The following is a 14,981-nucleotide window of genomic DNA, read 5'->3' as shown; positions in this document are numbered from 1 at the left end:
TACCTAATTCTGAACAGGAGTTCTCTTACAAGACTCAGAGGAAATAATTTACACTACTTTGGTGCCAGTGTTACTGTTGGATTCCCTGTCTCACATATGCGTTTTGAATATAATTAAAAAGTAGCAGTTTCTGTAACTGCATTAGATTGAAAGCCCCACTAAAACAAACTGGGTATTGAAATCAGCTGTATTCTTGGTAAATTTTAAAGGATCACAGAGGACTGACTTTCTTTAAATCCCTTAACAATGTTTATTTCCTACACCTTAATAATTATAGTGTAGGAAAAAATATTTAGATAGACAGACTAATGATGCTGAGGATAAGTAAATCATGCTGGTAGAAAAAATACTGCATATATCAAAATCAGGTAGAAATATATTGTATTTCTCTTATTACTTAGCAATACGATAGAGGGAGACCCTTCATGGCACAAAACTCTCAGGTATTTGCATTAATATGAAAAACCTGGGCATGACTTACTTTTTGCAGTCCTCAGCCCCCAAAATACTCAATGTGTCAAAAAACAAAAAGCTATCTAGAATTTTATTTTTATTTCCTGACACTTTGAAGCAGTTTAAGGCTATTACTGCAATAATGGGATTGTGATCCAATTAGTGAGAGATGTATTTGTCTGCATTAAGCTACAAATGAGACCATATGATGAAGTCAATAACATGGATTTTATTTATCACCACTCATGGATATAGTTGGTCCCATTGGTCCTTCTACACTCTGGGTTTCTTGGTGGTGGAGGTTCTGGAATCATTCTTCTGGGGGGTGCCACCTTTATACAGTCCACATTCCAGGTATCCACAGAGCAGTCACAGATGCCATTCCCAAAACTTGGGGTGGTATGTGTATGAGCACTTCTTTCCTTTCCTGCAATTTGCCACAGTGGGAATTTTTGTCTGTATGTATTAACCAGGATATGCTAACCAGATCACATCTCTGTCCGGCCTGAAATTAGCTCCTTCCTGTCACAAAGTTCTTCCTTCTGTGCTTATCTCAACTTCCCATTGCGGTGCCTTATCTTGCCACATTTCCTTCTGTAGACCTGACAGTGTTTGAGACAGGGAACTCCATCTCTTTAATTCCTTACAAATGGTTAAGCCAGCAATGTTGGTGCCTGTTGGTGGGTGTACTGCTATTCATTAGTTGACTTTAATAAAAGATCTGAGGAAAAACTACTGGTGGGGATTTTAACTTAATTTAAATATGCTTGGAATTATTTGGGCTTGATCTACCAAAAATATTAAATCTTAAAGAGTCAGATGTTTATCCCCTTCAGTTGCTAAGAAATTATTTTCCTACAGAAGTTTATTTTCTTGTCAGCATAGCAAGGGAGCAGGAAACCTTTTCTTGCTGTTGTGTCATGATGTAAAAACAGTTCTTCTGAAGAAATTTCTTTTGGGATAAATTATAAGGAATTGTTCCTCCTTTTGAATGTGGTAGTTTAGGACAATGAATGGAGCTTTGCTGGAAAAGTTTCCTAGGAATTAACATCTTGGAGATTGTTACTAGAGTGCAGCAGATTACATACAGATGATATTACCTTATTTCCTGTATCTACAGGATGAACATGATCGCCATCTATAAAGCTGAAACACTTATCTACATGGTGCAACCGTCAGTAGCTGAGACTTTCACTTAAAAAATTAACATTAATGGGTCTTGGTAAATCCTATCTTACTTTTGTTTCTAAATGCATTTGTAAATCTCCAGAGGGTACTTTAAAAAGTTTTGTGAAAGATAAATTGAAGATTCTGTCACTGTTGTCATTGTTTTGACAACCTAAATCAAACATAGCTTTGAATGTTAATGGCAAACAGTACCATTTCTTAAAATGATCCCAAAGAGAATAGAATTAAATTGGCTTTTCAAAGTGCCTCTTAGATTTTGATTACATAAAGATGGAAGAAGTTAAAAAAATTGAATTCAATTTTTTTTTTTTTTTTTTTTGCTACATGTTCTTAGTTCTTACATTCTAGTGGGAGGAATTGATGTGGGGAGATGATGATTGAGTGGGTTTTTTTTTTAATAAATCAAGAAGAACATTTAAAAGGGAGTGTGGCAGGAAAAAACATTAATCTTTAAGATTTAATTAAACTTTAAGATTTTCAAGTAATTGATAAGGAATGAAAATATCTAACTTGAATTTTTCTTCTGGTTTTACAGGTAAAAAGTAATTTTATCTTTTACAAAAGAGAAAATGGCACGAGGAATAGGAAATTGGATTAAACTGCCCAGGAAACACACTACATTCACTGAAATATCTGGGAAAATATCATGTAATGCAGGTTGTGTCGCTCAAATAATTTAGCAATACCATACTTACACAAAATAGGGATTCAGGGATCCTTGGGTACACCAGAGTCTGGCAAGAATCTGGTGGTCCAAGGAAGAAACATTTACCTCTCGGTCAGTAACTTTATGTGACCTTAACAAGAAACAAAGAGAAACAAAATTTTCAGTCATTATTATTTCAATCTACTTTAGATATATAATTTAATATGCACACAAGCTATCTTAAGTTTATACAGTGTAATTCTCGCTATTTGCCATAAAGAAAATCTGAGTCGGATGTCATAGTTGTCTATACTTTAGATCCAGTGTGAATTGTTTGGATAATCCATGTGCTGTATCTTGCTGAGATTCACAATCTGCCTTCCCTCTGTCTTAGATCCTGTCCCTCAAAACTGATTCCAAGGTCAGCTTTTGAAGGAACTAGGTCCCTTCACAGCGTCACAAATACTCTGTGAATTATCAGCTCTGAGCTTATGAGAAGATAAAAAAATTGCAACCAGGCTAGTAAGTGAGAGGGATATGCCAGACTCATAAATACACATACTGTGATCTTCACAGCAAGACCTAAAAATCCAGGCTTTCTTTAATTACAAAATGAGAAAGTCTGGAGCTGTTATGCTGTGATTTTTAGGCACCAGATGTCCTGGAAATGGAAAAAGAGTTTAGAAGCAAGAAAGTTTAAAATTAATTCTGAACAGAAAGAAAGTACATAGACACACATGGCTTATTAATTCACATAGTCTCATAATTCTGAGGTTTCAAAATACAATCTTGTTTATGGACTTATAGTTAATCACACAAACGGTGTTGAAGCCTTATTTGTTGTTAGTGCAGCCCTTTATTTAAAACGCTTGAAGGTAAATGAAAAATTAGCTATTGATTTCCCTGCATTTAAGATCAGAAAGTTTGAGATGTATTTTTATACTAAATTTTCATATTCATTTTACATTGTAGACACTGAGGAGAGAGAAAACAGAAATAATAAAAGTAAAAATATTTTTATATTGTTCTTTTTCCCTGGAGCCCACAGGATACTTACTTTTCTCTTCAGCATTGTGGTTTGAACTCCTGCCCCCAAAGTATACTGAAGGCTTTTTTCTTTCCTATTTTAAGGGGCTAGGAAATATGATGTTGTTATTCCTGCTGCAGTCATGTTATTGACCTGACAAATAAGGCCCTCAAAACTTGTCTGGTGTGTCTGAGATTGAGCTGCAAGTTTTAACTGTTATAGCAATTATCTGGGAGAAGGTGACTATTGCCCAGCTTGGTTTGGCTTTACTCTGAGATTATCCTCTACGGTAAAGGTCTGAAAATCCTACACTTTGACAAAAATAACTTCCTAAACAACAACAACCACAACAACAACAAAACAAAACAAAAAAAAACAAAACAAAACAAAAAAAAAAAAAAAAAAAACAAAAAAAAACCAACAAAAAAACCAACTTTAGCTCTTTATTTTGGCAAAGTCTTATGCTGCTATAAATGACAGCTAAGTAGTGAAAACAGATGATTTCTTCATGGAAACCAAAGGGGGGGGGGAAAAAAAAAGAATGGGCAAGAAAACTGTGATAAAAACTCCATAAAAACAGTCCCAAGTGGAACCAAAATAAGTAAGCTTCCACTATGAATAGTGGAATTTTCATATTTCTCCTGACAAAACCTAATGAAGCTGTTGACTCCCTTTTACCTAACCCTATACTTTGGTAGGAATGAACCTGAAGGTGCTGTGACTCAGAGGTGCACCAGTAATGGGCCCAATCTCAGAAAAAAAAATGGTTAATAATAGGAAGCCCATGTCTTCTCTGTGTCAATGATTTATGAATATTACTCTCATTGTAATTAGACCAATAATAGCTTTTTCTTGTGTTTTAATTAGACTGTTAAGACTTTAATTAGACTAAGAATAAATGATGGAACACAATTTCCTATAAAAAAATTAATAATAACTGTTTCAATAAATATGCAATTATCCTGTTGAAATCTCAAGAAAATCCCAGTCTTCACTTGGGGCATCTGTACTTAGTATTCATTTTCATGGTTGTTGAATCATCTTAATTGAGGAAAGGTATATTGATATTTCTTTGCTCTACAACATTATACAGTTGTCATTAAACATTGGGGCTTTTTCCCTATTAGAAAAATATATATATATCCCTTGCTAAGGAATATACTCTGTGTGAACACTGTGGAAGAGCACAAAAGCCACATTTAGGCTAGTAAATTAAATATGTCTAGGACTGTTGTTTGCTTTTGAGGCCAGCTGGCATAGAACAGCTTGCATTCGTATTATTAAATTCTCTTACTCTCCAAACAGCATGGCCACATTCTAATTAAGAATTCCCCTTCTTCTATGGTATCTCCCAGAACACACTTGGAAGGAATTCTGAAGAGTGTTACTTGGTGTATTTGATTTGTATGGGCATGTTTTGATGTGGGAGGGGGGCTACAGGGGTGGCTTCTGTGAGAAGCTGCCTGAAGATTTCTTCATGTTCAACAAAGCCAATGCCAGCCAGTGCCAAGATGGGCCCACCTTTGGCCAAGGCTGAGCCCATCAGTGATGGTGGTAACACCTTTGGGATATCAGAGTTAAGAAGGAGGAAAAGTTTCTGTGTAAAAGAGCAAGCAACTGCCTGAGAGAGGAGTGAGAATTCACGAGAGAATCAGCTCTGCAGGCATCCAGGTCAGTTGAGAAGGAGGAGGAGGATGTGATCCACTTGCTGGAGCTGAGATTCCCCTGCAGCCCAAGGTGAAGCCCATGGTCAAACAGACTGTCCCCCTGTGGCCTCTGCAGGTCCAAGTGCAGAGACCTACCTGCAGCCTGTGGAGGATCCAATGCTGGAGCAGGTGGATGCCCAAGGGATTGTCTGTGACTCCATGGGAAGCCCATAGTGGACAATGCTCCTGGTGAGACCTGGGGCCTCTTGGAGGGAGAAAGCCATACTGGAGCAGGTTTGCTGGCAAGACTTGTGACCCCATGGAGACTCATGCTGGAACAGCCTGTTCCTAAAGGTCTGCCCCCCATGGGAGTTTGAGAAGAACTGCAGCCTGTGGGAAAGATTCATGATGGAGACATTTGTGGAGGACTGTCTCCTGTGGCAGGGATCCCACATTCCTGAAGCCCAGGATGAAGTTCATGGCAAGGCAGGACTTATTGAGTGATCTTTCACTGTCCTTTTCTCAACCCTCAAGTCTTTCACAGTAAATTTTCTCCCCTACTGAGCTGAGGAGGGGGAGGCTTTGTTTTATTTTTGGTGTCCAGCCAGGCTGAATCCCTCACCTTGAGTGCAAAACTATGCTGGGAACTATCCTTGCAACTGAACATTATAGAGGTTTGGTTTCTAGTGACTAGGAAATGGTAATACAGATTTAGCTTGTACATTTGGTCTAGCTATATGGACATACATATTTCTTTCATTGTATACTTAAATATTGTCGATCATAATCAATTAATTTATTTGTCAAAATCTTCTGCAAAATGGAAATACTGAGGAAATTTCATTTCAGAATTATTTATTCAAATGTTATAGTTCCACAATGAAAGTGAGACATTGTTTGAACACAAGACATGGCAGAAATTCAAACCAAAATTAAGTAGGCAGCTATACTCTTCCAGGTTATGAGAGGCTATATTCTTAGACCTACACAAAATACAGCATGGATTTTTGTAGCTCCACCTGTTTTTACTGAAGATTTGTTATTTCCAGTGGCTTAGTATCAGTATATGGATTTGTTGGCCCTTACCATACACGCATTGACATGAAGTTCAACTTCTAGTAAAGCACTCAAGCATGCAATTGACTTAAATAAGGAATGTTGACAAGCATTAAGATTTTATTAGCAGTAGTAGTGATATACACATTCTTAAAACTGAGAACTTACTCAAGTGTATTGTACGAAGTCTTAAAAGAGGACAGTACACTTTGCTGACTCATCAGCACCACTTACTAAAGTATTCAGAGTTTTTTAATGCTTTATTCAGACTCTAGTTAGGTTTGTCCCTTATTTGCTTGCTGGAGATATAGACTGAGGTTTCATTTCAGCATATTTACCCTATTTTGGGTAAGGAAATTAAAAACGTTGAAATCTTTAAATCTGAATAATCTTTAAATTAATTTATCTCTGCCATTTTTGTACTGGATGCTCTGTTCACACTGGCAAACAGTTGTCTGTCTTGCCTACATTTGTCTACTTGAAAAGAATAATTTTTCTCCTCTGACAGTTGAAATTGTAAAAAAATGTTTACTATTCACATAGCCTTGTAGCTGGTTGTACTGTAGAATTGATCTCAGAATCTTCTTCTCATCAAATCTGTTTCCTCTTCTGTTAAACTCTCATGGGAGAGATGCTCTCTGTAAATGTATTGCTTACAGAGCTGAGGAGTCACTTTGACTCCCACTACTGCTCTCTGGCATTAAACATTATTAAAAGAAAGCAGAACAATTTTCTAAAGAGAGAAATTCTATGGTTTCTGAAGAAGCACAACTAATTCACATTGTCATATTTTCTCTTTTTCAAGGGAGAAATTGCTCAGGATCTAAAAGGTCTAAATTTAAATCTGGTGCAGTTACAATTCAGTTTCTTATCCATTAGTGTTTTCCTGGCCACTAGCCTATTTATCCAGGCCTTCAGTTTTCATATTGATTGATTTTCCTCCAGAGAAATTTGGAGGGAGACAAAGTTTCTGTGTTTGTCCTTCATGTTTACAGTCGTGATAGATGCTTTTCACGTTTGCTTCCCTGGGTGTAGGTGAATTCACAACTGAGCTGTGTCTTTTTTACTGTTCCTCTTCAGGTGCCCCGACTCTGAGAGGGAAACAAAGTAATCCTGGCCTATAAGAAGTTCTCATTCTAGTAAGTTCCTCTCTGAATATCTGAAGACCAGTACTGCAGGCAACAATGTGGTACATCTGCCCCATAACTGGGACACAGCTAGGATCTGCAGGGTTGACTGAGCACACAGCGGAGCAGACACCCTATTGTGTGAGCACAGCTAGTCAGTGCCTAAATATCAGAACTGGCATCAAAAATGACAATTACAAAACCTAACACAGTAAATAAAGGATGCAGTTGTTCCAACAGGTCATTTAGCTGTTAGGGTTTGGTTTGGTTTAATTTTTAGGGGGGTTAGGGAGGTAGGGACAGGGGAGGGGAGTGCTGTTGTTTCTGAGTGAAACACAGATAAGTCATTTTAGAGTGAATAAGGAGCTTTAGGATTTTTTTTGACTGGGTGAACAACATCTGGTGCTTGTATGCATAACAAAGTCCTTGAAGGTACATTCAGCACAGGCAGATACTTAGTTAAAAAAACAAGAAGAAATGTGAAAAAAGAGAACCTCAAAGAAAAATGTCCTCTGGGATTCGTGATTTGCTCAAGGTTTCAGAATAGTGACCTGGTAACTGACTTCATGCATAAATATCCTAACCAGAGTAGTTATGTTCAATTTATTTTTTTTTAACAATCAACAAAATATTTATCTTCAGAAAGCACAACCAGTAATTATACTGTTTCTCATTTTTTATATGATAGCCTAGCAGCTGGAAGAACTATCTGGGGAGTGGATTACATCAATTCAGTTCTTGCTTTACCTTGAGTTAAGCTAATCAAAATTGTCTTTTCTATGAGATTATTTCAATAGCTAAATTATTTCTTGTTATAATTTTTTTCTCCTTTTTGGCACCTTGTTACAGTGCAAAAGTAGTTTGAATCTTTGGGTCATGGGGTGGGGATGAAGGTTGGGGGGGGAGAGTGAGAGGAAGAAAGGAAGGAAGTGTCGGAAGGAAGGAAGGAAGTGTCGGAAGGAAGGAAGGAAGTGTCAGAAGGAAGTGTCGGAAGGAAGTGTCGGAAGGAAGGAAGTGTCGGAAGGAAGTGTCGGAAGGAAGTGTCGGAAGGAAGTGTCGGAAGGAAGTGTCGGAAGGAAGGAAGGAAGTGTCGGAAGGAAGGAAGTGGCGGAAGGAAGTGTCGGAAGGAAGGAAGGAAGTGTCGGAAGGAAGGAAGTGTCGGAAGGAAGGAAGGAAGGAAGGAAGTGTCGGAAGGAAGGAAGGAAGTGTCGGAAGGAAGGAAGGAAGGAAGGAAGGAAGGAAGGAAGGAAGGAAGGAAGGAAGGAAGGAAGGAAGGAAGGAAGGAAGGAAGGAAGGAAGGAAGGAAGGAAGGAAGGAAGGAAGGAAGTGGCGGAAGGAAGGAAGTGGCGGAAGGAAGGAAGTGGCGGAAGGAAGGAAGTGGCGGAAGGAAGGAAGGAAGGAAGGAAGGAAGGAAGGAAGGAAGGAAGGAAGGAAGGAAGGAAGGAAGGAAGGAAGGAAGGAAGGAAGGAAGGAAGGAAGGAAGGAAGGAAGGAAGGAAGGAAGGAAGGAAGGAAGTGGCGGAAGGAAGGAAGGAAGGAAGGAAGGAAGGAAGGAAGGAAGGAAGGAAGTGGCGGAAGGAAGGAAGTGGCGGAAGGAAGGAAGGAAGGAAGGAAGGAAGGAAGGAAGGAAGGAAGGAAGGAAGGAAGGAAGGAAGGAAGGAAGGAAGGAAGGAAGGAAGGAAGGAAGGAAGGAAGGAAGGAAGGGGCGGAAGGAAGTGGCGGAAGGAAGGAAGTGGCGGAAGGAAGGAAGTGGCGGAAGGAAGGAAGTGGCGGAAGGAAGGAAGTGGCGGAAGGAAGGAAGGAAGGAAGGAAGGAAGGAAGGAAGGAAGGAAGGAAGGAAGGAAGGAAGGAAGGAAGGAAGGAAGGAAGGAAGGAAGGAAGGAAGGAAGGAAGGAAGGAAGGAAGGAAGGAAGGAAGGAAGGAAGGAAGGAAGGAAGTGGCGGAAGGAAGGAAGGAAGGAAGTGGCGGAAGGAAGGAAGTGGCGGAAGGAAGGAAGTGGCGGAAGGAAGGAAGGAAGTGGCGGAAGGAAGGAAGGAAGTGGCGGAAGGAAGGAAGGAAGTGGCGGAAGGAAGGAAGTGGCGGAAGGAAGTGGCGGAAGGAAGGAAGGAAGGAAGGAAGGAAGGAAGGAAGGAAGGAAGGAAGGAAGGAAGGAAGGAAGGAAGGAAGGAAGGAAGGAAGGAAGGAAGGAAGGAAGGAAGGAAGGAAGGAAGGAAGGAAGGAAGGAAGGAAGTGGCGGAAGGAAGGAAGGAAGGAAGTGGCGGAAGGAAGGAAGGAAGGAAGTGGCGGAAGGAAGTGGCGGAAGGAAGGAAGGAAGGAAGGAAGGAAGGAAGGAAGGAAGGAAGGAAGGAAGGAAGGAAGGAAGGAAGGAAGGAAGGAAGGAAGGAAGGAAGGAAGGAAGGAAGGAAGGAAGGAAGGAAGGAAGTGGCGGAAGGAAGTGGCGGAAGGAAGGAAGTGGCGGAAGGAAGGAAGTGGCGGAAGGAAGGAAGTGGCGGAAGGAAGGAAGTGGCGGAAGGAAGGAAGGAAGGAAGGAAGGAAGGAAGGAAGGAAGGAAGGAAGGAAGGAAGGAAGGAAGGAAGGAAGGAAGGAAGGAAGGAAGGAAGGAAGGAAGGAAGGAAGGAAGGAAGGAAGGAAGGAAGGAAGGAAGGAAGGAAGGAAGGAAGGAAGTGGCGGAAGGAAGGAAGGAAGGAAGGAAGGAAGGAAGGAAGGAAGGAAGGAAGGAAGGAAGGAAGGAAGGAAGGAAGGAAGGAAGGAAGGAAGGAAGGAAGGAAGGAAGGAAGGAAGGAAGGAAGTGGCGGAAGGAAGGAAGGAAGTGGCGGAAGGAAGGAAGTGGCGGAAGGAAGTGGCGGAAGGAAGTGGCGGAAGGAAGTGGCGGAAGGAAGGAAGTGGCGGAAGGAAGGAAGTGGCGGAAGGAAGGAAGTGGCGGAAGGAAGGAAGTGGCGGAAGGAAGTGGCGGAAGGAAGTGGCGGAAGGAAGTGGCGGAAGGAAGTGGCGGAAGGAAGTGGCGGAAGGAAGTGGCGGAAGGAAGTGGCGGAAGGAAGTGGCGGAAGGAAGGAAGGAAGGAAGGAAGGAAGGAAGGAAGGAAGGAAGGAAGGAAGGAAGGAAGGAAGGAAGGAAGGAAGGAAGGAAGGAAGGAAGGAAGGAAGGAAGGAAGGAAGGAAGGAAGGAAGGAAGGAAGGAAGGAAGGAAGGAAGTGGCGGAAGGAAGGAAGTGGCGGAAGGAAGTGGCGGAAGGAAGTGGCGGAAGGAAGTGGCGGAAGGAAGTGGCGGAAGGAAGTGGCGGAAGGAAGGAAGGAAGGAAGGAAGGAAGGAAGGAAGGAAGGAAGGAAGGAAGGAAGGAAGGAAGGAAGGAAGGAAGGAAGGAAGGAAGGAAGGAAGGAAGGAAGGAAGGAAGTGGCGGAAGGAAGGAAGGAAGGAAGTGGCGGAAGGAAGGAAGTGGCGGAAGGAAGGAAGGAAGGAAGTGGCGGAAGGAAGTGGCGGAAGGAAGTGGCGGAAGGAAGGAAGGAAGGAAGGAAGGAAGGAAGGAAGGAAGGAAGGAAGGAAGGAAGGAAGGAAGGAAGGAAGGAAGGAAGGAAGGAAGGAAGGAAGGAAGGAAGGAAGGAAGGAAGGAAGGAAGGAAGGAAGGAAGTGGCGGAAGGAAGGAAGGAAGGAAGTGGCGGAAGGAAGGAAGGAAGTGGCGGAAGGAAGGAAGGAAGGAAGGAAGGAAGGAAGGAAGGAAGGAAGGAAGGAAGGAAGGAAGGAAGGAAGGAAGGAAGGAAGGAAGGAAGGAAGGAAGGAAGGAAGGAAGGAAGGAAGGAAGGAAGGAAGGAAGGAAGGAAGGAAGGAAGGAAGTGGCGGAAGGAAGGAAGGAAGGAAGTGGCGGAAGGAAGGAAGGAAGTGGCGGAAGGAAGGAAGGAAGGAAGGAAGGAAGGAAGGAAGGAAGGAAGGAAGGAAGGAAGGAAGGAAGGAAGGAAGGAAGGAAGGAAGGAAGGAAGGAAGGAAGGAAGGAAGGAAGGAAGGAAGGAAGGAAGGAAGGAAGGAAGGAAGGAAGGAAGGAAGGAAGGAAGGAAGGAAGGAAGGATTCTGCTAAAAAATAACAGGCTGATGATAAAGACATTCACCAGAAAAGATTTCCTCTAGGTTTTGGTGAGTAATAATAAGTAGTTTCTTGCTTGTTTTAAATGGAAAAGGAGTGCAGTAATTTAATCTTAATTAATCACCCAAATCAGGAGTTCTCTTTACACCAAAGAGAAATTGCTGTCTGCTCTTGAATTTACTCTTTCAAATCATTATAACTGCCTGGAGGCTTGTTGTGTTGCACTCTGTCATATGCTTTCTGGGTACCCAATACAGTCTCAAGTAGCTTGATAAAGAGCAGACTAAATGACAAAACAGTGCAGGATTTTATGACTACAGCATTAACCTAAGCAGAATGGAACACTTGGTCTCAAGCCCTAAGGGTTTGTCTCTAAAAGATAAGAAAGAGCAGCTGGATACAGCCTAAAAAGGGTCAAAGTGCACTAAGTTCTTTGTTAATGAAAGCGAGAAATTTGCTCTAGCTGTATTGACAGCAAGGCTAGGAAAGGAAAAAAAGACAGATTTTAACAGAAAATGATGGTTAAGTTAAAAAAAATAATTTAAACTGGAAATTCTGGTGGAAGAAAGTAAAAAAACCCATAGCCTGCTCATAACATTTCTAAAACAGATTTTTTTTTTTAATGTAGGCAGATACAAAAGATTATATTTTGTCTAAATACAATTTGTCTTGCCTGAGTTGTCCCATGATAATATATTATAATGCACAATTATATCTGTTACTATTTGCCTGTGTTCTTATATGATAACAATAAACAGTAATTTAAAGAAGAGATATGTGTTATTGCTACTTTTTTCATTGTCTGGTAAGAAATAGAAATATAATATATTTTTCAAATAAAATATTGATTAATACATATGGTAGGAGAACAAGAGTTCACCGATTAAAGTGTTGCAGGGAAAGAAAACTAAGGCAAGAATACTTATCAGAGCTTTCAAATCAAACAGATCTTGACTGTAGCTAAAATAGCAGGTCTTTGGAAATAAAAAGAAATGCAGAGAAAACTCGTAAAACTGGCAATCTCCTTGAGGGCACTAGATCATTTATCAAAATGTGGAATATTTGAAGGTTCAAAAAATTAAAAAAACTTCTGTCATCCTTGCAGATGAAAGTATTCTCTTATAGTTTGAGAGACAACCAAATTTAAAGGCCTTTAATCGATGACCCCCATTCCACTGTGTGTTCTCTTCTCTATGGGACCAACCCTTCCCCTGTGTGAGAAAATAGATTGCCATTGTCTATTTTTGAACCCAATAAGAAATGCAAGTTAGATGTTAAGGTTCAAAGGAAGAACCTTAACAATTAACTTGCAGGAAATTTTTGAAAACTTCACAGGAAAATATTGGAAGTTGTCTATTAAAAGAGACATCAATCCTTTAAGAGAAATGCTTTAGATGGAATCAAATTGCTGGTCATCTAAATGCAGCTCAGATTTTTCCCTTCGCCTTTCATCAACAAACTTAACAGCTGGGGCCTCATCCAGGACACAGAATTGACAGATAAAGGACTCAGATGCCAAGGTCTAAAATAAATTTTTTAGCAGCAACATCTGTGTCTGTTGCAAAGCCCTTGGCTGATTTCTTGGCTGGCTGCTTGGCTGCCTCTGTTCTGTCTGTGACTCCAGTGCTGGCTATGCTAATGGCCATGTAATGGCCCCTGGTGCCCTCTTGGGGAATTAAACTGCTGATAAGCCTGCTGGCTTGCCTTTTCTCTGGAATCTTTTTTTAGCTTTGAGTGACCTGCAGCTGGAGGGGTTTGTTCCTTATTTGAAAAGAAGGCCCTTGAACAAATGCTCACAAGTTCAGCGTATGCAAGGCTAATTGATGATGCCAAAGGAATATTTTGGAGTCTGCTGTAGAGTCACATTGTTTTTAGATATAACATTAAGCCGTAGGAAATACTAAAGATGTTAGAAACTAAATAATTCCATTGACCAGAGACTGTGGATTCTTCATGCATTTTAGTGTGCTATGAATTCCAGAACAGAGGGCTCAATGTCCTACAGAACATTTGCCTGTTTGTCCCATAAAGAACTGTTTCCTAAATCAGTGGTTGGCTCATCAAAATCAGGGCAGGTAAATCTTTGCTGGTAAAAATACATGCTTATGCTTTTGTTATTAATGTAAAATCTCCTTAAATAGATCCTAAGTCACAAAGGATGTTTGCATGTATTTAAGCTTATGTGTCCTATGAATATTCTTTCATTCTCTGCCTGTAGTTACTCAGATTATTTGGCTTCACCATTGGCTCATAACCAGTATTCAACTGAATTTTAGTCAACATACTGACATTCAGTTTCTGCAGACATTCTAGAAGATGAATAATCTTCTTCTCCTAGGAGAAATCCTGCTGTCTTTATACACAGATATACAGTAACCCCTCAGGGCATGATTGTTCAATTCCCTTGAGCTTCTTTATGCATTTGGGTGATATAAAATGCCTGCATGCCTGCAAATATAGCAAGCACTGCCAACAGGGAATATTAGGGCATACGGAGCAGGTCAATAGAATGACTGAGAAAAGGGTGTGTGACTGAAAGCCTCAAGCTATTGGAAACAGAATGAAACAGCCGTGTTTGCACAGCTAGAATTTTCTCCAAGATTGGACAAGCAGAATTTTGGCTTGCCTCAGAGTACCGTTTATTCCACAGAGAAAAAAATTATAATTATAAAAAAGGAGAGTCAACTCTATAACTTCAACTGAGTTCTTTAAAGTTGGGGGGGGGGGGGGGGGGTAGAAAAGAAAGCCAGAGAAGATATATGTGAGGCAGAAAAAAAAACAAAACAAAAAACCAAATATGAGTATCCAATTCTAATACATACTATATATAATGCCAGGCAAAGATGAGATGAACTCAAGTCTGGGGCACTTAACTCTTAAGTGTCCTCTTACCTAGGTTAGATAACTGAGATACAAGTTTACATCATGTACTAAATGCAAGGCAAGACTGATGTGTCTAAGAATAAGATTCACAAATATCAATGACAGGCAACTAGCCATTATATAGTTTTTGGTTATAATCAGTGTTCAAATGTGAAGTGTTGTGTTGGAACCCTTCCAAAGAGTTAGGTTTTCAACCAGGATTAGAGAGAAATAATGCATTGTTAAGAATGACACTTACATTCCAGATATAATTTCTTAAGACAACTAAATTTTTTCCTTTCAGGAAGAATAATAGGAAGGAATTATATTCAGTATGTTATAAATCACTATTTACTAAGGAATACCAAATCACCTACTTACTAAACTTCAAGAACCCTCTGATACATCTTGAAACAGACTTCTGTTTATTTAAATGTTATGTGGAAATTGAAATACTGTTAACATAAAAGATTGAAAGAAAATAATATCATATTATTGTATATTCATTTCTTAGGTCTCTCCCAAGACCTAAGAAATCCAACTATGTGAACTGAGTCAAGCACAGTATGAATTTAGGTCTGTAATATGTCTCCCAGTTACTCAGATTTTGGCTCTCAGAGAAAACACTGTAAACACTTTCATTATTTTTTTTTGTGTCCCACCAGGTCTATGCTCGCAATGACTACTGACTTCATATTCTCAGGTGACACACTAATGCCATAACTGAAAAAAAATAAACTGGACAATGAGCATTCTATTTTCTGGATAGTCCTTGATAATTTTCTGCTCACATCGACATTACTAATAAATCAAAGAAGTGGGATAAATTATCTGTAACACTAGCTCTTATTTGACCTATAGTTTATTAAATAGCATTGCCAGTAATAGCATGCATCAACAGCTGTA

The 14,981-nt window shown here is 40.2% G+C and overlaps 1 long non-coding RNA gene across 2 annotated transcripts in view; it reads right to left on the bottom strand.

The window, feature by feature from the left end:
• Nucleotides 1–739: 739 nt before the first annotated feature.
• The window catches only part of LOC135295430 (uncharacterized), a 28,039-nt gene continuing 13,797 nt past the window's right edge, over nucleotides 740–14,981 (bottom strand). For both annotated transcript variants that reach the window (XR_010357523.1, XR_010357524.1), the window contains 2 exons: nucleotides 2,337–2,438; nucleotides 740–880 (listed from right to left, as the gene is read on the bottom strand). This is a non-coding gene — a long non-coding RNA (uncharacterized LOC135295430). The remainder of the gene's footprint in view (nucleotides 881–2,336; nucleotides 2,439–14,981) is intronic.

The sequence above is a fragment of the Passer domesticus genome, chromosome 2 (assembly GCF_036417665.1).
Source record: "Passer domesticus isolate bPasDom1 chromosome 2, bPasDom1.hap1, whole genome shotgun sequence".
NCBI classification, from domain to species: Eukaryota; Metazoa; Chordata; class Aves; order Passeriformes; family Passeridae; genus Passer; species Passer domesticus.
This window is presented reverse-complemented; position numbering and strand designations above follow the sequence as displayed.